At 49.6% G+C, this 22,869-nt stretch overlaps 1 long non-coding RNA gene across 2 annotated transcripts; it reads right to left on the minus strand.

Annotated features, from left to right (window-relative positions):
* Nucleotides 1–1,318: 1,318 nt before the first annotated feature.
* On the minus strand, nucleotides 1,319–20,919 carry LOC133707554 (uncharacterized). Of its 2 annotated transcripts, XR_009845171.1 has the most exons (4): nucleotides 18,102–20,919; nucleotides 17,965–18,023; nucleotides 2,146–3,429; nucleotides 1,319–2,028 (listed from the first exon to the last, which is right to left on the minus strand). It is a non-coding gene; the product is annotated as an uncharacterized LOC133707554 (long non-coding RNA). The 2 variants fall into 2 exon arrangements; XR_009845170.1 differs by lacking the exon at nucleotides 1,319–2,028 and having other exon boundaries at nucleotides 2,064–3,429; nucleotides 18,102–20,918.
* Nucleotides 20,920–22,869: the final 1,950 nt, after the last annotated feature.

The raw sequence follows: 22,869 nt of genomic DNA on the forward strand, positions 1-22,869 counted from the left end.
CAGCGCCGCACCTCATCACTTTCCCCTGCTTTTGTTTTGGTGTAAATACAATAGATTCTGTATGAGAGCTTTGATTTTTGAGTGCTAGAGTTTTAATTGAGTGGTTGAGATAATCACAAAGCCCCAAAACCCTTTGAGATTTTGAATTCCCAGAGTTTCCATACCTTTTCCGATGAAGATCCAACTGATTGATATCGATTCAGCTGAGAGAGCCATTCCGGATCGACTCGGTGGCCAAGAAGCATGTCTTTGCTATATCTGCAGTGGGTGACCTTGAAGCAATGGCAAGATCAATACCTTTTTCGTTCAATAGGTACAATTTGCCTCTAGCATGGGATACAATGATGGAATTTCACGTTTGGGGTGACATTCGCAATAGAAAGGCCAAAGAGTGTAATCAAGATAAAAGACAACCAATCTGGGAAGCACTTGGAACATTAACTCTAAAGCCTCTGCCTTCACCTTCTCGTCCCCCATCATTCTTCCTCTTTCTTAGGATTACTTTATCTCATCTCGTTTATAAGTTATAACATTGAAAAATCATCTTCTTTCTCTGCCGGTAGTGCACCGTAAAAACCACCGCTCTTTCAATTCAATTTTTTAGCTTGTTTTGAGCATTGGTGTTTTTGGGTGGATTAATGTTGGTTGCGGGGCTTATTGTGTTTCGTTTACTGGTTTTAGGACTTAGGTTTTTATGGTGGCTGGAGGTTCAACTGGTGGTAATGGCGGCAACGACAAAGGAGACGGTGAGGTGTCTCTTATTGGGTGTAGAGATAAATATTTGGGTATCCATAGTAATAACATACCAGTTATATTCATTTTTTGTTTATTTATTTTCATCATCCTTGAAGTGACGGATTTGCCCTTATAAATATGACGGAAAATATACAAACTAACGGAGAAACTAACGGTGTGTACTTAAATTAATTGGGTTGTATTTTTAAGGGAAAATGTCAATTTACCCAAATTTGAGCTACACTAATCCTGCTTATCCAAACATCTTGTAAGATTGCCCACTTACCCAACAAATTACATATTTTTTGCTCTACTACCCAATTAAGTATTATTTTATTGTTTTTTGTTTATTTTTAATACAATTTTGCCCTCCCTCCATCATTTTATCACTTAAAGAGAGAAGTCATCGGAGACTTCACAGACTCCGATCACCGTCACCGTACTCCGGTACCGGTCGCCGGAATCCAGTCATCTGCCGCGGGACTTCGGCGGCCGGTTACCGGAGTCCGGTGAAGTCTCCTAAGAGGTCGTCGGAGATTTTTATTGGGGGGGGGGCAATAATAATTTTATTGAGGGCCAATAATTAGTACAAAATGAGCATTTTCTTTTTTTTTCTTGTATATCCAGGATCGAACAAATTTAGAGGATGGTTGCTGAAAAAAAAAATTGATATTTTTTCTTTTATTAAGAAGGAAAGAGAAAAAAAAAATTGATAAAAGCACCTAGAAAACTGATATGGGAACCACCAAAGTTATGGCGGGGTGGTCGAGCCTCCAGGTGTGGAACCCCCACACCCGAGTTCGAACCCCCTCTCCTACACCTTGTGGCCAGCTTGTGGTGGAATTTTCCCCATAGGCGTGCAGTGGATCAGTCTGGCTTTGGCTGAGATACCCTGCATGGGGTGTGTGTATCGCTAACTCACTAACGCTGACACCCCCAAAAAAAAAGAAAAAAAAAGAAAACTGATATGGGTGTTATAGTATAATTAAAACCCACCAGTAGCTACCAAGCCTACAATGTCCTTCGTATAATTAAACCAAACCAGTAGCTTCCAAGCTCACCATGCCAATACGCCATAATTAGAGTCATCAAAACATTGATCAGTAGGACCCCATAAATAAAAGAGAGCAGCAACCACGTTTTGTGAGCTTGAGACAACAACAGTCCCATGAATAAAAAAGGGACGAGCAACTGTGCTTGTCAGCTTGAACCAACAGCACCTCCAACTCCCAGAACGAGTGAAAGCGTGACGTAGCAACTCGGAAGCACCGAGCCCCTCCTCCTCAATGGAATCTATAATTAGGACAAGAAGATAAATCATCATGAAACATAATTCAAATCAACATCATACATACCAACATAAACAACCCATATACAAATTCATTGAGATGATTCAAAAATCCAACTCACATAGTAGGCTGCCCAATTCAAGTTTCCCTTTTTCCAATTCTGAACTCTGAACAGAAGCCAGAAATTGAAGGCTGAAATCTTCACCACCCAGGTGCAGATTTCAACAAAAAGGAATGATTCCCTCCACTGAAAATACAGAAAGCCCACCTCATGTGATATCCCCAAGACAGACCTCTACGAAAACGAAAATGAGAAAGAAAGAAAAAGAATTAAGATCGGTCGGCGTCACGATCATCGAGGAAGAGAAGCTCTTATCGGCACGCTGGATCTTCAGGCCGTCAAACCCGACCAACGACGGAGAACCGGTCGGCGTTCGCAGATGAAGGCTGGGAGGAGAGAGAGAGAGAGAGAGAGAGAGAGAGAGAGAGACGATTTCTTCGACCTCGTCGCAGGAACCGACATCGGAGCTGTCCTTGCCGCCATGCTCGTCGCCGATGAAGGCTGGGAGGAGAGAGAGAAACTCGTCGCGGATAAAGGTCGGGAGAAGAGAGAGATTGAATATGACTGAAAGTAATTTAATAATTGAGTTGAGACTAAAAGTGATATTTTGCCATTAAATGGAGTGAGTGGGCACACAAATTTGTTAGTGGGGTAAGTAGGTTCATATTGACCCAAATTTGGGCATTTGGTCAAGGACCCTATTTTTAACCTCATGCACCATTGTGATGTTTTGAAAAGTATATTCATCTTAATTCTCAGTAGCCTATACCTCATGTACTGTTCTTAAAAATTTCCCAAAAAGAAAATCAAAAGTTATGACTGAAGTCATAATTTCAACTTAATATGGCACAGGGCCGGCCCTGAGTTTTTAGGGGCTCTAGGCCAAAAGCAAAAATGGGGCTCCCCATTGTAACATAGCAATATAGCAATCCCAATATCATTTACCAAAATATTATATTAATTCAAATTCTGCACTTGAATCTTTGTTTTGATCATCTTCCGCAATGATATTTTCTTCCTCATTCACTGGAAGATTTGGTTCGTCTGTACCACCACTTTCATTTATAGGCTGACTAAGATAATCATTTTCATTGGCATTAAGACCTTGACTCAGTTCTGCACTCTCATTTTCAGTCATTAACTGATCATGTTCTTCAACATCCTTCTCATTCTCATTCTCAAGTATACTTGCATCAACTGAAGTCTATGCTTGTTTATTATTTGTGTTGAAGTACTTACTAAGAGATCCGGCTTGAAGCTTAACTAATGCATCTCTCTTTTGCTTTTCTTTTCTATTTTGTGCACCCAAAGGATATTTTCTAATTTTAGCCATGATATTATAACCTGCAAAACGAGTGAAAGACAAAAATTTAGCCCAGAAGAATATTTTTGCACACTAAACAACTTATCTGATCATATATTCATGATATATGTAAAATAAGAAGAGTGCTAGCTTGCATCATTGATACCACTACGGCAACACTAGTACCAGTTATCCATCATTCCATTTACAATTATCAAGGAATCAAGGATGAACTTATATCATAATCAGTTTTGATCTCTATAACTCTATGTACCTACATGTACATTTGCAAGCATAATTAGCTATAATGAACTACGCTCATTGTACCGCCAGAGGTACTAACACCCACCAAAGGAGTGACTGACGGACAGACAGCCAGGCGGGCTACAGCCTGAGCACAAGATCACCCCCAGATCACCGCCGACGCGCCGCCACGCGCTGCGCCAAGATTACATCAGAAGCCACTGAAACTGAAGCTGAAGCACATCAGTCCCACATCGAAAACAAAGAGAAGATCAGACCTCCCCTCACCTATATAAGGTCCTCTCCTCTCTCCTCATTGATTACGCAACTCACTACTCATTTATTACTATGCTATCTATGTGTTTGGACTGACTTAGGCATCGGAGAAGTGAAGACCGCCCAACGCGGTCTCCCTTTGACGCCTTACCTTTCGTTTGACAGCTAGCGGAGATCGTCAGATCCAGACAGTAGCGGTCCGCCCGCCGGACCCACGTTAAGCAGCGGTTCAGCTACCGCCGAACTTTAAGCATCAACATTGGCGCCGTCTGTGGGAACCCTTGAACGAAAGGTCATCCCATCACTACCATGACTAGCGGTAGCGGGGGAAACGCTGAAGAGCAGGCAGACCAATCCGCCATCCCCCAACCCTCCAACCCAGCGGTAGGTGTTAACCGCGCACTATTCAACACCCCAGCCAACCCCGGCGGTGAGGCTAATCCAAGCAGCAGCCGCCCACCAGGCCAGGACCTCGCCGCCATGTACGAGCTGGCACTGGCGGACCTTCACAAGGCAAACAGAGAGCGTGAAGAGGAGCGCAGAGAGAAAGCTGAGGCCCAGAAACAAGTGGCTACGCTGATGTCACGGTTTGATGACCTAAAGAGGACGCTGGAAAGAACCGCCAATCCAGCGCAGAGCGAGCAATCACGCAGCACCAGACGCAGTCAGCCCAACACTGGCACATTGGTACCGGGACCGGTTATACAAATGCAGGTACCGCTGGACCCACCTGAACTATTGGGGATGGGGCCACCGCCCATCCCCCAGCTAATGTTAGAGCAGGAGGCGGAGTCAGTGCCGCGCACCAACCGCTCGGAAGCTAGGGCAAGGACTGAGGGCAATCCACCTGCGCCAAGGCGCAGACTTGTCCAGCGGAGTATCCAGGCAGGTTCCGCCGGTAATACAACAGCCCAAATACTGGAAAGGATGCAACAGTTGGAGCAGAGGTTAGTCCTGGCGGAGTCAGGCATCCCAGCACCAACTCAGAGTCCACTTTTCGCATCCAGACCAGGACCCTTCACCGCTGCGATTCTGCAAGCTGTCAGACCGCCATACTCAAAAACCCCAAAGATATCACACTATATCGGCGTGTCCGACCCCTTCGTCCACATGGACACCTTCAAGAAGGTCACCAACAATAAGGGATTTGACGACCCCACCCTTTGCCACTTGTTCAGCGAAACCTTGGACGGTGAGGCAATGAACTGGTTCTTCGAGTGTCCGCCAGGATCCAATGACTCATTCCATGCGTTATCACATGCCTTCCTCTCTCGGTTCATCTTATTATCCGCCGGACATCACAACACAAGTCAGCTGTTCAGCGTCAAGCAAGGGGGAGACGAATCACTGAAGGCATTCGTCACGAGGTGGCGAGCGGCAGCATCTCAGTGTCGCGACCTAGATAAATCAATGGCATCAGCGGCCTTCAAGCAGGGACTCCTCAAGGGGCCGTTCCTCTATCACCTCAACTACAACCATCCAAATGCGGCATATGACCATGTCATGAGTGAGGCGGTTGTTCACGCCCAGGCGGAATTCATCACGTATGGAGAAACCCCACCGCCACCGGCAACACCAACAAAGACAACACAGCCCTCCTCAACACAGCCCTCCTCCAGTCATCAGGAGACCGCTAATAAAGCACCCGCCGCACCGCCAACTGACAAAAAAAGGGAATGGCAACAGGGCCACTACCAGAACAAGCGGCAGAAGGACCAATACCACAACAAGGGCAACCGCCCATCCCAGGAGGATAACCGCAACAAGCAAACGGAGTCTTCTCAGCGGTATGCAGTGTTCACGGTCCTCACAGCCTCGTATGAGGAAATATACAACCAATGCAAGGATCAGATCCCACCGCCACCCCCAGCAAAATACCCAAAGACGGGAAAACCTAGAAATACCGGCAGGTGGTGCAAATATCACGAGGACAGCGGTCACAATACCAACAGCTGCAACGCACTAAAAACGGCCATTGAGACCTTGTACCGTGACGGCAAGATGGAGCAGTTCAAGGTGCGCCAACCGCCACCTGTGATCGCCAACGTCGAGACATTGGGCCGCATCAACGCCATCTATGGCGGTGCTCCAATCACTGGCATGTCTCACAGGGCAAGGAAGCGTTACGTACGCGCTAATCACCCAAAGGAGGTCTGCAACATCCGCTACGAGAGGTCCGCTAAAATCCCAAAGGCGGGTTGGGAACCTATCACCTTCTCGGAGGAGGAAGAGCGCGGAGTGCATCTACCCCATGACGACCCATTCTTGGTCGACGCCATTCTTGGCAGATTCTCAGTGGGGAGAATATTGGTGGATAGCGGCTCCGCTGTCAACGTCATCTTCAGCGGTTGCTACAACCACCTCAAGCGGAACAACAAATTACTTCAGGACCATGAACCATTGCTCAGTTTCTCCGGTGACGTCACGCAGCCGCTGGGCTCTGACTACATGCGGTTGACTATCGGCACTAGTCCATGTATGGCGGAAATACATACTGAGTTCATAGTCGTTGATTGTTTCAGCTCGTACAACGCTATCATCGGGCGGCCGACACTCAACAAACTCAAGTGCATCATAGCCGGATATATGCTCCTCATGAAGTTCCCCACACCCAATGGCACGGGCTGTGTGAGGGGAAGTCAGCAGTTGGCACGAGAATGTTATTCAACGACTATAGCAGACATCGTTTGCTCAGTAAATCCATGGTTGACAAACGCACAGACGAGAGGTTAGTCCTGACAGACGGCGTTTGCTCAGTAAATCCATGGTTGACAAACGCACCGACGAGAGGTTAGTCCTGACAGACGGCGTTGTCCGCTGGCGGTACAAGCATATCATGACAAACAACAAATTCCAAATTTCATTCCATATATTGAGGACTGGGACTCCTCACCCAAAAATATTCTTTACATCCAAAAATATTCAGCCTTAGCGGCTACACAAAAAAAAAAAGAGGGCGTCGAGCGCCGGAAAAATTTCAGCGTCTCAGGGATTGGCTTCAGACCCTCGGGCGGTGGGACTTGGAGTCTCCATGGTCCCATCCGGCCGAGTATGAGCCACCAAGAAGACGGCACGGGACACCTCCGACTGGGTGGGAGGAGGAGTCCGCTGGGGACCATCCGCCGGCCGCGCAATATTCTCTCCGCCGCCTGAGCCAGCGCCTTCAACTTGGACGCTTTGCCCTGCCGGAGCACTCTTCGCCGGCGGAACATTCTCCGCTTGTGGCACTGTGGGCTGGGACGCCTTCGCCCAGTCGATGGCACCCTTCTAGGTCAGCATCTCCACATTAGCTAGGGCGCCAGCCTTCGCCGCTTCAGTCATTGCTTTTTTGTAGTCCGCCGACTGTTTAAATTTCTCCACAGCAGCGGCGGCGGCACGGCTCCCTTCATCCCTCAAACGGGCCACCTCACCCTCCAGTTTCTTCACCTCCCCTTGCCTGGCGGCAGACTCCCGCTGCAGGATATCAATCTTCTTATCCTTAGTGGCTACCCGTTCCTGCAGCAGGGCCATGTCCTGCTCCAGCTTGCAGACGTGGTCATTTCGCTCCACATCCCGCTGGTTGGCCACTTCCAGCTTGCCACGAGCGTCCGCAGCATCGCAGTCCGCCTTCATCAGGCGCCGCTCCACATCCGCCAGCCTATCCTTGGCATCCACCAGCTCCCTCTCGAGTCCCTTAATCTCCTCCCTGAGCTGCACCTCAATCCGGGGCTGCTTCGACGCCGCCATGAACATTTCGTTCAGCCCAACCGCCAGGTGACCAAATGCCGAGCTGAAGGGCGACTTATCGATCGCCGTTGAGCGCGATATCCCCACTAGGCCGCCAAAAGACAACCGCTCGCAGAGATGGAAGAGAAATTCCTGCTCGCTGTCGGTCATGAACTCGGCGTATGCGGCAAAGGAGTCCAGATCGCTCGTAGGCACCTCTTTTTCGGCAGCCGCCGGTGCCTTGGGCGGGGCTTGTCGAACCTTCTTAATTCTAAACGTCGGCTCCCCCTCGTTGGCCTCCGCATGGTATTCCCACCCTGCCGTGGCAACGCAGAAGGTCCCCCGCCAGTAGGACATCGAATCCCTCAAATTCTCGATCAACTTGGGCGCTCCTTGGCGGCGGCTCAAATTCACCTGCCCCCTACAGCCTTGGCGCTTCACGTACACCAGTTCATAGAAGTGCAGTACCTCCGCCACAGTCGGCCCCTCGCAGCCGGACAGCCGCCACAGTGAGTTCATCGCCAGCATCAACCGCCACATGTTGGGGCAGATCTGCCCAAAGGCAAGACCGAACTCACACACCAATATCTGAAGGTTGGGCACGAGCGGGAGTGTCACTCCTTGGCGGAATATTGCCTCGTGCACAGCAGCGTACCCCGGCGGAAGAAATGAGGCCTTCTCATCCACCGTCGGCGGCCGCAGTTTCACCACGCCAGGCAACCGAAAAATCCGCTTCAACCAGTTGACAGCAACGGCATTCATCTGCCCTCCAGCCTCGTCAACGGGGGTCCCATCTTGGAGAACCCATGCCGACTCTGTATCTTCACCCGTCACATCTCCCCCGTCAGCGGAGCCACTGGCGGCGCTGTTACTTGCCAACCGCTCCTCACACCTATTCTGGGCAGCGGCTGCCTCCTGGCTGCGCGTCGGCGGTGATGTTGTGCTCAGGCTGTAGCCCGCCTGGCTGTCTGTCCGTCAGTCACTCATTTGGTGGGTGTTAGTACCTCTGGCGGTACAATGAGCGTAGATAATTATAGCTAATTATGCTTGCAAATGTACATGTAGGTACAAGTCCCCCAAGTCCCCAGTCAAGGAGGGCAATCTTGGTTGGGGAGTTGATCGGCGGTTTGAAGCGTTTCTTCCGCTAGACTTTGTAAAAGCATAATTAGCGTCAGTGCGTTTGTCAACCATGGATTTACTGAGCAAAAGCTTTATACCCTTTCGGGTGGGCCCCTGCTAGGTCCCCCAGGGAGTCCCCCACTCCCCGGCTAAGATGGACCTCCGGACGGTCGCTAAATTGTTTGTTGAGGGGGAGCTGCACGGAGCAGAGGGTGTCGGGTAGCGAGCCCAATCTTAGTACCCAAGTGACGGGGGTCAACGTACCTGATCAGGGCCGTCGTAGACTGTTGACAAGTCCTCGTGTCCCGTAGGGACAATCTGACTGTAACGCTGCGTGGCGGTCGTTTGTCAGAGTGAGGCGTAGCCTCGGGATCCGCCGCTGGCGGATGTCCCCCCGCTGGCTGCAGCAGGTAGCAGCGTCCAGTAGACGTGCTTGGCGGTATTTTATTGAGCGGTACGGCGCTGAATAAAATACGCAGCTTGTCAGATGAAAGAGGGTTCCGTTAGAAGTGTTTGTGTAGCGGAAGACGCCTCGTTTGCAAGATGACAAGGGAGAAGTTCCACTGTTGGGGACTGCGATGGTGACAAGACAAGTGAGGTCCGTTGGCGGGGTTTCGCTCAGCGGACACTAAGTCACTTGGAAGATGACAAGTGAGAAGTTCCGCTGGCGGGGTTTCGCTCAGCGGAGACTTCGGCGATGGGTGATGTTTTCCTAAGTGGTGGCTTCCATTAGACGCTTCGTATGATGGTGGTTGACACGTGGCCAACTGCAAGAGGGTTAGCGTCCGGAGGCGTGATCTCCTGACAAGACGGCGTTGAATGGTTACTGTTATTGTCCATGGTTGCATCCCAGCACCAACTCAGAGTCCATTTTTGATAGCCGTCGGGTTAGCGTCTGTGGGAGTGCACCACCTTCACCACCGACAAGGGCCTATACTGCTACAATGTCATGCCTTTCGGTCTGAAGAACGCCGGGGCAACTTATCAACGACTGATGAACGCCATGTTCGCGGAACATTTGGGACAGATAATCGAGGTCTACGTGGACGACATGCTAGTCAAGAGCATAAAGGCCAGCGGGCATGTGGCGAACCTCAAGATCATAGTAACCATTCTCCTGGCCTATGGCATGCGTCTCAACCCAGAAAAGTGCTTCTTCGGCGTCACCGCCAGCAAATTTTTGGGTTATATCGTCAGCGAGCGAGGCATCGAGGCTAACCCGGACAAGGTCCAGGCCATCCTTGACCTGGCGGACCATGAGTATAAGGTACACGTCCAGTGCCTCCAAGGCAAGCTAACCGCCCTTTCTCGATTCATCTCCAGACTCACTGACCGGTGCGCCCCATTTTTGAAACTTCTCAAAACGACTCACAAGAAGGTCATCAGCTGGAACCCGGAATGCCAGGCGGCGTTCCAGGGCTTGAAGGATTACCTAGCGGCAGTCCCACTACTCTCTATCCCTGTGCAAGGAGAAACACTGTTCATATACCTAGCGGTATCAGTGTCAGCGGTAAGTTGCGCCATTGTCCGGCGGGAGGGACAGGATGAACTCCCAGTGTTCTATGCCGGCAGGGGCATGAACGGAGCAGAAACTAGGTATCCTCCATTAGAGCAACTGGCCCTCGCACTCATCGTGGCCGCCAGGCGCCTCCGCCAATATTTTCAAGCCCACACAATCCATGTGCTAACCAACCAACCGCTGAGACAAGTGATGCAGAACCCTGAACATTCAGGTCGCCTCAGCAAGTGGGCCATTGAGCTCAGCGAGTTCGACATCGAGTACAAACCAAGAATCGCCATGAAGGGCCAGGCGGTGGCAGACTTCATCGCTGAACTCACTGATCGTCAACCCGAACCCGGCACGGCGACAGGGCCCGGAACGGAAATGATAACCGCTGAGGTACCAGCTCCCCTATGGTCAGACTGGAACCTGCATGTGGACGGCTCCGCCAGTGCCAATGCCAGCGGCGCCGGAGTCATCTTGACAGGACCGGGGAGGCTAAGCATGGAATACGCACTCAAATTCAACTTCAAGGCCTCAAACAATATGGCGGAGTACGAAGCACTCATTGCCAGCTTGCTCCTCGCCATCGATTCAGGGGCTGACAGTGTCAACATCTTCAGCGACTCTCAGTTAGTCGTTAACCAGGTCAATGACAGCTTTCAGGCCAAAGACCAACAGTTGGCGGCATACTTGGGATACGTCAAGACGCTGCTCAAAAAATTTAAGTTTCATACCATCACACAAATCCCCAGGGAAAAGAACGCCAAGGCTGATTCACTGGCGAGATTGGCTACCGCCCAACCACATCAAAGTCCAGCGGACACAAGAGTGGAGTGTCTTGATAAACCAAGTATCGCAAAAACCCTCGCGGAGATCTTCAACATTACGGTCAATCCCAGCTGGATGAACGAGATTATCGAATACAAACGTAATGGGACATTGCCAGAGGACAAGGTCAAGGCACGACAACTTCAGCGGAGAGCAACCCGCTACAATATCCAGAACGGCAAGCTTTACCGCCAGGGGTTCACCCACCCCAACCTCCACTGTTTAACCCCAGAGGAGGGAAAGGTCGTGCTGGCGGGAATCCACGGCGGGGAGTGCGGAAACCACTCCGGCGCCAGATCCTTGGCCAATCGCACAATGCGACAAGGCTACTTTTGGCCTACACTCGGTGATGACCCCCGACAGGTATCAAGATCTTGCCACAAGTGCCAGCAGTATGCTGATATCCCACATGCGCCGGCGGAGCCACTGTCAATTATCATCGGCCCATGGATTCACTCTACATGGGGCCTCGACTTGATGGGGAAATTCCAAACCGCCAAGGGACAGTTCAAGTACATCATTGTTGCTATCGACTACAACAGCAAGTGGATAGAGGCAGAGCCACTGACGGCAATAACTACCGCCAAGGTCATTCACTTCCTCTGGAAGAACATTTACTGCCGCTATGGCGTCCCTCATACAATCATTACAGACAACGGCACACAGTTCAACAACAAGGAACTCATTTCTTTCACCGCCAATCTTGGCACCAAGATGAGTTTTGCATCTGTCGCTCACCCCCAAACCAACGGCCAGGTCGAATCAGCAAACAAGCTAATCAAGAAACTGCTCAAAAAGAAACTATACACCGCCAAAGGCTTGTGGGCGGAGAAGCTTCCAGAGGTGCTATGGGCCATCAGGACGACCCCAGCCTCCGCCACTGGTGAAACTCCTTTTTGTATGATGTTCGGAACTGAGGCCGTCTTGCCTATTGAGGTAACTCAACCTACCGCTAGGGTCGAAGGCTACCGCCCAGAGACCAACAGCGACGGCATCGACCTGGACAAGGACCTCCTAGAGGAAAAACGACACAAGGCCCATTTGCACAACCTGCAAAACAAGCAGCGGGTTTCGCGTTTCTACAACGCCAGAGTCAAGGCCCAGAACCTCCAACTGGGGGACTGGGTAATGAAGGAAGTCATTCCACCGCCAACAAAACTCCGCCCGACTTGGGAAGGTCCATACAAAATAGTAGAAGTCGTTAGCCCAGGCACCTTCTACTTAATGGACAAGGATGGCGTCACAACAACCCACCCTTGGAATACCGAACACCTTCGGTATTACTACAAATAGTCATGTCGCTACCCAAGAGCATCTTGACTTAGCTAAATTTTTGTTCAATGTTTAGCTAAGGGAAGCTACCCAACGGGTACATCCCCACTTTTGTAAACACTGCTCGGTCAGCTATCAATGAAACGGGGAATTATTCAAACCATTGTTACCAAGTCTAGCACAAAGGGCAACTGGCGTCGCCAGCAATCGTCAGCGGACCACGTCCGCTACGTCGTGCACTTGGGACCAATCTTAATTCCTTTAATGTTTCATTGATTACAAAAGAAAATTCTAAGTCAAAACTCTAGCGGTACAAGCATATCATGACAAACAACAAATTCCAAATTTCATTCCATATATTAAGGGCTGGGACTCCCCACCCAAAAATATTCTTTACATCCAAAAATATTCAGCCTTAGCGGCTACACAAAAAAAAAAAGAGGGCGTCGAGCGCCGGAAAAATTTCAGCGTCTCAGGGATTGGCTTCAGACCCTCGGGAGGTGGGACTTGGAGTCTCCATGGTCCTATCCGGCCGAGTATGAGCCGCCAAGAAGACGGCACGGGACACCTCCGACTGGGTGGGAGGAGGAGTCCGCTGGGGACCATCCGCCGGCCGCGCAATATTCTCTCCGCCGCCTGAGCCAGCGCTTTCAACTTGGACGCTTTGCCCTGCCGGGGCACTCTTCGCCGGCGGAACATTCTCCGCTTGTGGCACTGTGGGCTGGGACGCCTTCGCCCAGTCGATGGCACCCTTCTGGGTCAGCATCTCCACATTAGCTAGGGCGCCAGCCTTCGCCGCTTCAGTCATTGCTTTTTTGTAGTCCGCCGACTGTTTAAATTTCTCCACAGCGGCGGCGGCGGCACAGCTCCCTTCATCCCTCAAACGGGCCACCTCACCCTCCAGTTTCTTCACCTCCCGTTGCCTGGCGGCAGACTCCCGCTGCAGGATATCAATCTTCTTATCCTTAGCGGCTACCCGTTCCTGCAGCAGGGCCATGTCCTGCTCCAGCTTGCAGACGTGGTCATTTCGCTCCACATCCCGCTGGATGGCCACTTCCAGCTTGCCACGAGCGTCCGCAGCATCGCAGTCCGCCTTCATCAGGCGCCGCTCCACATCCGCCAGCCTATCCTTGGCATCCACCAGCTCCCTCTCGCGTCCCTTAAGCTCCTCCCTGAGCTGCACCTCAATCCGGGGCTGCTTCGACGCCGCCATGAACATTTCGTTTAGCCCAACCGCCAGGTGACCAAATGCCGAGCTGAAGGGCGACTTATCGATCGCCGTTGGGCGCGATATCCCCGCTAGGCCGCCAAAAGACAACCGCTCGCAGAGATGGAAGAGAAATTCCCGCTCGCTGTCGGTCATGAACTCGGCGTATGCGGCAAAGGAGTCCAGATCGCTCGTAGGCACCTCTTTTTCGGCAGCCGCCGGTGCCTTGGGCAGGGCTTGTCGAACCTTCTTTTGCTGGCGGACCCCGACGACCTCCGCGTCATCCTCTTCCTCCTCGACGGAGTCATTCTGCCGGCGCTTCCGCAGCAGCACCCGTGTGTTCCCGGCGGGTCCCCTTTGCGTCTGCTCCAACCCAGCCGCCGTGGCAGTCCCCGCCGACTGCACCACCCTCTGTGGCCCGCGCCTAACGGCAGCCACTTTCTCTTTCTGCGGCGCGGGGGCAGCAGATCCCTTCTTCCCGCCCTCCATGTTGGCCCCAGCCTGAACGACGGGCAGACCGTCAACGCTGAGGTGGGAGTGGTGCGGCATCGGTAGCACCACCGGAACCTCGGACGGGCTCAATGCCAGCGTTTCCGGGTTCACCACCGTCTGCTGCGCCGCCAGCCCGGATGCATACATCGTCTCCAGGAAGTTGTCAATCTCAGCGCGATCCATGGCTTTCTTGAAAGCGTCGCGGCTCGCTTTGTTACCTGGCGGAGTCTCTGAGAATATATAAACAACAGTCAGCTTCAGACAAGCTAGCCAAAGTTACGATGTGGCGGAGGTTTCTTACCAACGGCGCGAGTAAATTTTTGATCGACCAGCAACTCCCAACCGGTAAGGAGACGGAAGTCCAGCAAATTGCGATTCCGCCAGCAGCCTTTAATGCGCGCCACGCGGCACTCTTCTTCACGAGTCAAGTTATACCGCAAGCCCGCTGCAAAACAAGAGTAACAGTTAGTCCATGATACAGATACATAAACATAGCCCGCCAGGCAAAGTTCAACGGAGACCGACAAACAACCTCGGATAGGCTGAAACTCCGACTTAATTCTAAACGTCGGCTCCCCCTCGTTGGCCTCCGCATGGTATTCCCACCCCGCCGTGGCAACGCAGAAGGTCCCCCGCCAGTAGGACATCGAATCCCTCAAATTCTCGATCAACTTGGGCGCTCCCTGGCGGCGGCTCAGATTCACCTGCCCCCTACAGCCTTAGCGCTTCACGTACACCAGTTCATAGAAGTGCAGTACCTCCGCCACAGTCGGCCCCTCGCAGCCGGACAGCCGCCACAGTGAGTTCATCGCCAGCATCAACCGCCACATGTTGGGGCAGATCTGCCCAAAGGCAAGACCGAACTCACACACCAATATCTGAAGGTTGGGCACGAGCGGGAGTGTCACTCCTTGGCGGAATATTGCCTTGTGCACAGCAGCGTACCCCGGCGGAAGAATTGAGGCCTTCTCATCCACCGTCGGCGGCCGCAGTTTCACCACGCCAGGCAACCAAAAAATCCGCTTCAACCGGTTGACAGCAACGGCATTCATCCGCCCTCCAGCCTCGTCAACGGGGGTCCCATCTTGGAGAACCCATGCCGACTCTGTATCTTCACCCGTCACATCTCCCCCGTCAGCGGAGCCACTGGCGGCGCTGTTACTTGCCAACCGCTCCTCACACCTATTCTGGGCAGCGGCTGCCTCCCCCGCCCTAGAGCTCTCGGGACGCGACGCACGACCCATGGCTACTTCCCAGGGTATGGTTTGTAGCGGCTCGACTTCTAGCGGTTCTGGCAGTGAGGTTCCTGCACGGGCAGACGGACGCAACGAGTCAATAAAAATCCTATCCGCCGCGCTGAACGACACGTCAGACCCGGAGTCCTCACTGCTCGAAAACTCTACGACGTTAGCCATCCCAAACCCTAAAACCCAAATCAGTTAGCTCAAAAATGGATCTAACCTATCTCTACATCAGTTTTAGCCAAGATCACCAAGAACAGTTACCCAGAAATTACCAAACCAAGAAAAAATACCCTCAACCCAGATTCGACCATCTAGTGAAACCCTAAAAACCAACCCTCTGTCAAAACACCATAACCCACCCCCAACTCTCACACTACACCCTCCGGGAACACCAAAGATGACGAGTTCATACCCCAATCCCAGAAACAAAACAAAAACCCAGAAATCGAAAAAACCAATGAACCAGGACAGATTCAGCATACTAACCTCAGAGGTGAACTCTCCGGAGTACTGATGCGTGCTGGTCTCCGACGGCAGAATCTTTCGTCTTTCCGGCCACGAGAACTCCGCAAAATCACAGCAGCCTCTCTTCATTCTCGGACGCGCGGAGCTTGAGGACAAGTAGGGTTTTGAAGTTTTGCCAAACTAACAAATCTCGCTACGTTCCCCCCCCCCCTTTTATGTCCACATCAAGGGATTCTGGGCCGTCGAGTAAAAAACGACATCACATACCAGCCGTACACGTGTCCCACGTCTGCATTAACTCTCCGGATTAACCGAGGCGACGCCTCGGTTACGAAATCCATCATTACTCGCATTAATGGCGAGGAGACGGCCAGGCTGAGGAGATCACGCCTCCGGACGCTAACCCTCTTGCAGTTGGCCACGTGTCAACCACCATCATACGAAGCGTCTAATGGAAGCCACCACTTAGGAAAACATCACCCATCGCCGAAGTCTCCGTTGAGCGAAACCCCGCCAGCGGAACTTCTCACTTGTCATCTTCCAAGTGACTTAGTCTCCGCTGAGCGAAACCCCGCCAGCGGAACTTCTCACTTGTCATCTTCCAAGTGACTTAGTGTCCGCTGAGCGAAACCCCGCCAGCGGAACTTCTCACTTGTCATCTTCCAAGTAACTTAGTGTCCGCTGAGCGAAACCCCGCCAGCGGAACTTCTCACTTGTCATCTTCCAAGTGACTTAGTGTCCGCTGAGCGAAACCCCGCCAGCGGAACTTCTCACTTGTCATCTTCCAAGTGACTTAGTGTCCGCTGAGCGAAACCCCGCCAGCGGAACTTCTCACTTGTCATCTTCCAAGTGACTTAGTGTCCGCTGAGCGAAACCCCGCCAGCGGAACTTCTCACTTGTCATCTTCCAAGTGACTTAGTGTCCGCTGAGCGAAACCCCGCCAACGGACCTCACTTGTCTTGTCACCATCGCAGTCCCCAACAGTGGAACTTCTCCCTTGTCATCTTGCAAACGAGGCGTCTTCCGCTACACAAACACTTCTAACGGAACCCTCTTTCATCTGACAAGCTGCGTATTTTATTCAGCGCCGTACCGCTCAATAAAATACCGCCAAGCACGTCTACTGGACGCTGCTACCTGCTGCAGCCAGCGGGGGGACATCCGCCAGCGGCGGATCCCGAGGCTACGCCTCACTCTGACAAACGACCGCCACGCAGCGTTACAGTCAGATTGTCCCTACGGGACACGAGGACTTGTCAACAGTCTACGACGGCCCTGATCAGGTACGTTGACCCCCGTCACTTGGGTACTAAGATTGGGCTCGCTACCCGACACCCTCTGCTCCGTGCAGCTCCCCCTCAACAAACAATTTAGCGACCGTCCGGAGGTCCATCTTAGCCGGGGAGTGGGGGACTCCCTGGGGGACCTAGCAGGGGCCCACCCGAAAGGGTATAAAGCTTTTGCTCAGTAAATCCATGGTTGACAAACGCACTGACGCTAATTATGCTTTTGCAAAGTCTAGCGGAAGAAACGCTTCAAACCGCCGATCAACTCCCCAACCAAGATTGCCCTCCTTGACTGGGGACTTGGGGGACTTGTACCTACATGTACATTTGCAAGCATAATTAGCTATAATGAACTACGCTCATTGTACCGCCAGAGGTACTAACACCCACCAAAGGAGTGACTGACGGACAGACAGCCAGGCGGGCTACAGCCTGAGCACAAGATCACCCCCAGATCACCGCCGACGCGCCGCCACGCGCTGCGCCAAGATTACATCAGAAGCCACTGAAACTGAAGCTGAAGCACATCAGTCCCACATCGAAAACAAAGAGAAGATCAGACCTCCCCTCACCTATATAAGGTCCTCTCCTCTCTCCTCATTGATTACGCAACTCACTACTCATTTATTACTATGCTATCTATGTGTTTGGACTGACTTAGGCATCGGAGAAGTGAAGACCGCCCAACGCGGTCTCCCTTTGACGCCTTACCTTTCGTTTGACAGCTAGCGGAGATCGTCAGATCCAGACAGTAGCGGTCCGCCCGCCGGACCCACGTTAAGCAGCGGTTCAGCTACCGCCGAACTTTGAGCATCAACACTCTATTAGTTCAGACGAATCAAATAAGGAAAAAAAGTAAAGAAAACAGAGCCAAAATCTTAATCATTGATTCATTGAAAATTATTTGAGTTTTCAAAGAATAATTACAGACTTACCCAACGAAATTGTTGTGTTAGACTCAAAAATCCTTCTTGGCTCTTGCCAATTCCCAAATCTGCCAGAAATTCAGAAAAATCAATAAAAACAACGAACATATGAAGAACAAGAAATTGAGACTTTGATGATGAATTACCTGTTAGATTTGAGATGGGAGAATTTGGGATTTTGGAATCTAGAGAAGTGGAGATGGGGAAGATGATGATGATTGCAGATGAATGAGAAGATGATGACTGTCGGCAAAGAAAAAGACGGCGACTTTAGGAGTCAGAGAAGAAGTAAAGAATGACAGTATATTGATATGATATAATAATATATCTCCAGTTTTTTTTTTTTTTTTACATATATATAAAACTTAATTTGATTTCGGGGGCCGTGAAACTTGGGGGCCATAGGCACAGGCCAAAGGTTCTTGCCAATACCACGATGCGGTACTTTCTCCCTTCCTCCAAGATCATCTGAAACGAGTGAGAATGGGTCTTGTGGTTCCTGCAAAACGATTTCGGTGCCTGCAGACTAAAGGATATTTATAGCTAAATAGTCATGCCCTTTGACACCATCATATGCATGCTGCGCTTTAAATGCATTCAGTGGATTGTTTGTTGTGTTTTATTTGACCAACAACTTGCTCCAAGAGACGCGCTTTCCCTGCTGCTTCTTTTGTACGAAGAATTTGTCCAAGTCAGAAAAAGATTATAGGAGCTCCTTGACATCTCGTAGAGTTTCAATGAAGTGAAGTTCATTCAGGCCTGTACCGACCCATTGAAGCTCTGCAAGTTTGGACGACGGCATCTGCAAATTTCATGGCCTCTACCCATCAACTCCGGATGGAGGCTACTAATTAATTCTTTTGCTCCTTCTTTTCTTTAATTTCTTTTATATGCCATTACTGTTTCTCATAATCCTTTCTCACCTTACAGGATATTGTGGACGTCATTATATCGCCTTACCGAATTGAAAGTGAAGTCATTTTCTTTAGAAGCTTGTCGTTGACAGCAGCAGTTGTTCGCTGCCTATCAGTTTCTACGGTGCAAGCTTCATCCCCCATGTTCTCCCCCAAGTTCTCTCTCATTTTCCTAATGGGAGACAATGTCTAGAGTATCCTAGACAAGTGCTTTGTTATGAAGTTTTGTTCAAGTTCAGTTTTGTTCTCTGAGGGTTGCCGATTCGACACAGCCTCAATCTGGTCGAAAGTACAAGCATCAGGTGGATTTTGATCGACTTTCAGGAGTTTTTTCTAGTGTGGATCATGCTGGTTTCTGTTTTGGTCGGTGGGCAGGTGATGAACAAGACGGTGGTTATGCAAGATGAGGTGGTTAGGCCACCGGAGGAGGTTGGCTCTTCACAACAGTTACAGATGGCTCGTCGATGCTTGTCGGCCATCACCTTAATGCTTCCTTGATTGCATACTTGTCGGCCATCACCTCACCTCGCACTTGGTATCCGTGAGCATGTCTTGGTTACAAATGCACCTACATGTGAGTTGTCCTTAAAAGCAAGTGGGCCGGCCATTCCATGTTCCCCGAAACATCATCGTGTGTTTCACTTTTGGCGTTTGGCGTTTTGCAAAGGGTTTGGCGGTTAAAGCAGTGTCCGCAAATATGTTCCTCTTCTGGTTTGCTCTCGAATCAGGTTTAGAATATGTCCTCTCCAAAGAACCTTGGTCTTTTGTTGGGAATTTGTTGCTCATGAAAAAGGTGGACCCTTCGTCTTCCCTTAACAATATGGAGATGACTCATGTCTCCTTCTGGGTTAATGTCCACAGTGTTCCTTGGTTGTGGATGACTGACACAACAGCTAGATTGGTTGGTGATACTCTGGGTGGCTTTCTGGATGTTGGGAAAGATGAGAATTTTGGTTGTGTTGATGGTACTCTCTGTGTCCCATTCGTCTCAACGCTTGCAGGCCTCTTTGTCGGAAAACAGTTCTGTGCTTTGATAGTTTTGGTGACAGAGAGGTGGAGTTCTCGTATGAACGATTACCACAATTTTGTGCCTTCTGTGGATTGATTACTCACTGGACTGAAGATTGCCCTCTGAGTAAATTCCACCCTGGGAATGCTGAAGACTTTTTATTCACTAAGAAACTAAGAGAAGTGGATCGTGCTCCACAGGTGCCAAGACATCCAAGATCTACCCCGGTAGGTAGTGTGCTGCTTCATGCCAGGTCGACCTCAATTGATGTTGCCGGTGGCTCTCTTGCACCGGCGGTGACAGTTGGACGATTCCCAAGCAGCCAGTGGGCAGTTACTTCATCCCCAGTTTCTCAGGGGCATCTCCGTCCAGTTCAGATGTTGGACGACCTTACTTCTACTCATTTTGAGGCACAAAATCTGGTAGATGTTCCGATTGGTCAGACAACTTCGGTAGGAAAGCGGGTGTCTCGAGGAAAACGGGTGGCTGAGGATCAGGCCGGTTCCTCGCAGTTTTCTTCAAAAAGATCTTGGAAGAGAAATTCTTCCAAGTGCTAAGAGCAAGTTTCATCGTTGAAGTTTTTAGAAGATGTGTCCGTTGGACACAACCAACTTGTTCTCCCCCCCTCCCCCCGTTCTCTCCCTTTTTTTGGGAGACAGGTCTGGGTATTCCCAGACAGTGCACGTTTTGTGTTGTGTGTTTTGTGCGTGTGTGGTACTCTTTCCTCGGTTCGGAGTTTTTCCCACTGGGTTTTATCCGAACAAGGTTTTAACGAGGCCACCACTGTTCCTGTTCTTCAACCAAAGAACTTTTAGATTAGGTTGATGAGAAGAAGTGAAGACATTTTTCCACTTCTTCATTTTCTTGGTATAAGTATTTTCTTATGAAAGTTACAGGCAGCGCAACTAGTTAGTAGCGATGACGCTTTTGTTTCCTGACTTTCATATTAGGTTGTGGATTGTCTTTCTGACTTTCCCGTACTCATACCTTGTATCTCAATTGCGTTTAGCAATTTAATGCAATGCATTACCTTCTCTCAAAAAAAAAAAGTCATAATTTCAACTCCGAGCATGGGAAATTCATCAAGATAATTAATTTATAGAAAATCACAACCGAAAATTCAATCAATAAACCAAAATATAATCCAAAACCAAATCATATTCCAAAAGCCAAAACATATGCTCAATAAATAAAATGATAATTAAATAAAAATTTAATTTAGAAAAAGAAGTGCATGCATCATTTAAAACCAAAAGTCTAGTCGTTGTACAACTTAGACGGTCATGGGTAAGAAATTCCTCGTTAAGCAAATGCTCGGTACGTTGTCATGTACACAAAAGTATATCTTAAATAACCGAATGAAAAGTCCAAAATAAATTTGCGATAATCAAACAGAAAACTCAATATCGTCGACCCTCCGAAACCTAAAAATCTAAAACTCCTAGGAATCAAACCAAACTTCACCGACATTATCATTTCATCGATTCTAAGCATTCTAGAATGGAAACGAAAAAATCAAGTTGTCGGATTTTTGAAAATCAACACCTGAAACTCCGAAATTTGGAATTCTTCGATCAATATCAAACCTTTACCAATTCAATCAAAATCATATACAAAAGTTCCATATGTTAAGCTCTACCTATTGGCTAAACCAGAAGGCTAGGAGAGGTGGCACACGCCCCCACGCGCTGCCTGAATTGGTGGAGCGTGGGCCCCACACACCACCGATCTGACCAACCAATTGGGCCGCAAGACTTGTACGAAAATGTTCCTTACATCAACCCCAACTATCCCTAAAACTACAACAACGTCCAATTTTTAGTGTAGAAGCAATTTACCTCTAAATGATTCGTGGTTGAAACCTTCAAACTCTCGATTCGTCCTTCAAGTTGAGAATCGTCCAACACCACTTAGAGGGTTTGATATATGTTGGAAGAGGTCCAAAACCCAAGTGGTTTTGTCGCCGATGATGGCCAAAAATCGAAGCTTTAGCCAGGTCGAGATGCGCGGCTGATCGAGAGGTTTTTCACCTTGTTTCTCTTTCCTCAATGTGAGTTGCCTCGAACCACCACCATTGACCTCGAGGGGAAGACAGGTGGTTCGAACAGCACCAGTGGCGCGCCATCAGGTGGTCGGACAGCGCAGATATCGGCGGGTCACCAGGGTCGGGTCGGGTCTTGAACCTGGTCGAGCTGAGAGAGAGAGTCTCAATTAGGGTTTGGGTAATTTCCAAAATGGAAAGTTACCAAAGGTAGATTTTCTATTTATAGAAAGTTTCCCGAAATAGTAAATTTCAATTCTTAGACCTTAACTTCTTCGTATGAACTTTTAATTTGAGCGTGCCACATGTCCCCGAACTTGGTTCAACGCACTCTACAACTTTCATGAAGGAAGTTTTCTAAAAAAATAAATAACAAAAAGTCAACTTTTGGGTCTACTAAATGTTCGATAAGAAGGTAAAAAGTTAAGTTCATTGTCATTTACTGTCCAGATAACTAGTAAATCGGTAAATTAAGGTATGAGACGTAACAATGTCTCCATTCCTTCCCTAATCTTTCTGCTCGTGTCTTTGGTTGTGTTGCTTTTGTTCACATATCAAAAAAATCAGAAGTCAAAGTTCGATGCCTAGGCTTTCAAATGCGTCTTTATAGGTTATTGCTCACATCAATAGGGCTACAAGTATTATCATCCTCCTATAAAGAAGTTCTACATCACCATGAATGTACCATTCTATGAAGTCATGTGCTATTTCTCCCCCACCAACACTTCTCTTATAGGGGAGAATGTGTTTTTCGAACAGATGTTTGTTGGTGGAGGATTGAAAAAGACTCCAGACACAAAGGAAACTACAGGGATGCAACAAGAAGAGCCATTTATGGTCAAGGAGGGGATTCTACAAGATTTGGAGGAAGAAAAAAGACATGAAAATAAAGCTGAAAATATCGGAAGAGAAGGAAATTCGACTAGTTGAAAATAATTTTCTACTAGTCG

The sequence above is a fragment of the Rosa rugosa genome, chromosome 4 (assembly GCF_958449725.1).
Source record: "Rosa rugosa chromosome 4, drRosRugo1.1, whole genome shotgun sequence".
Taxonomy (NCBI): Eukaryota; Viridiplantae; Streptophyta; class Magnoliopsida; order Rosales; family Rosaceae; genus Rosa; species Rosa rugosa.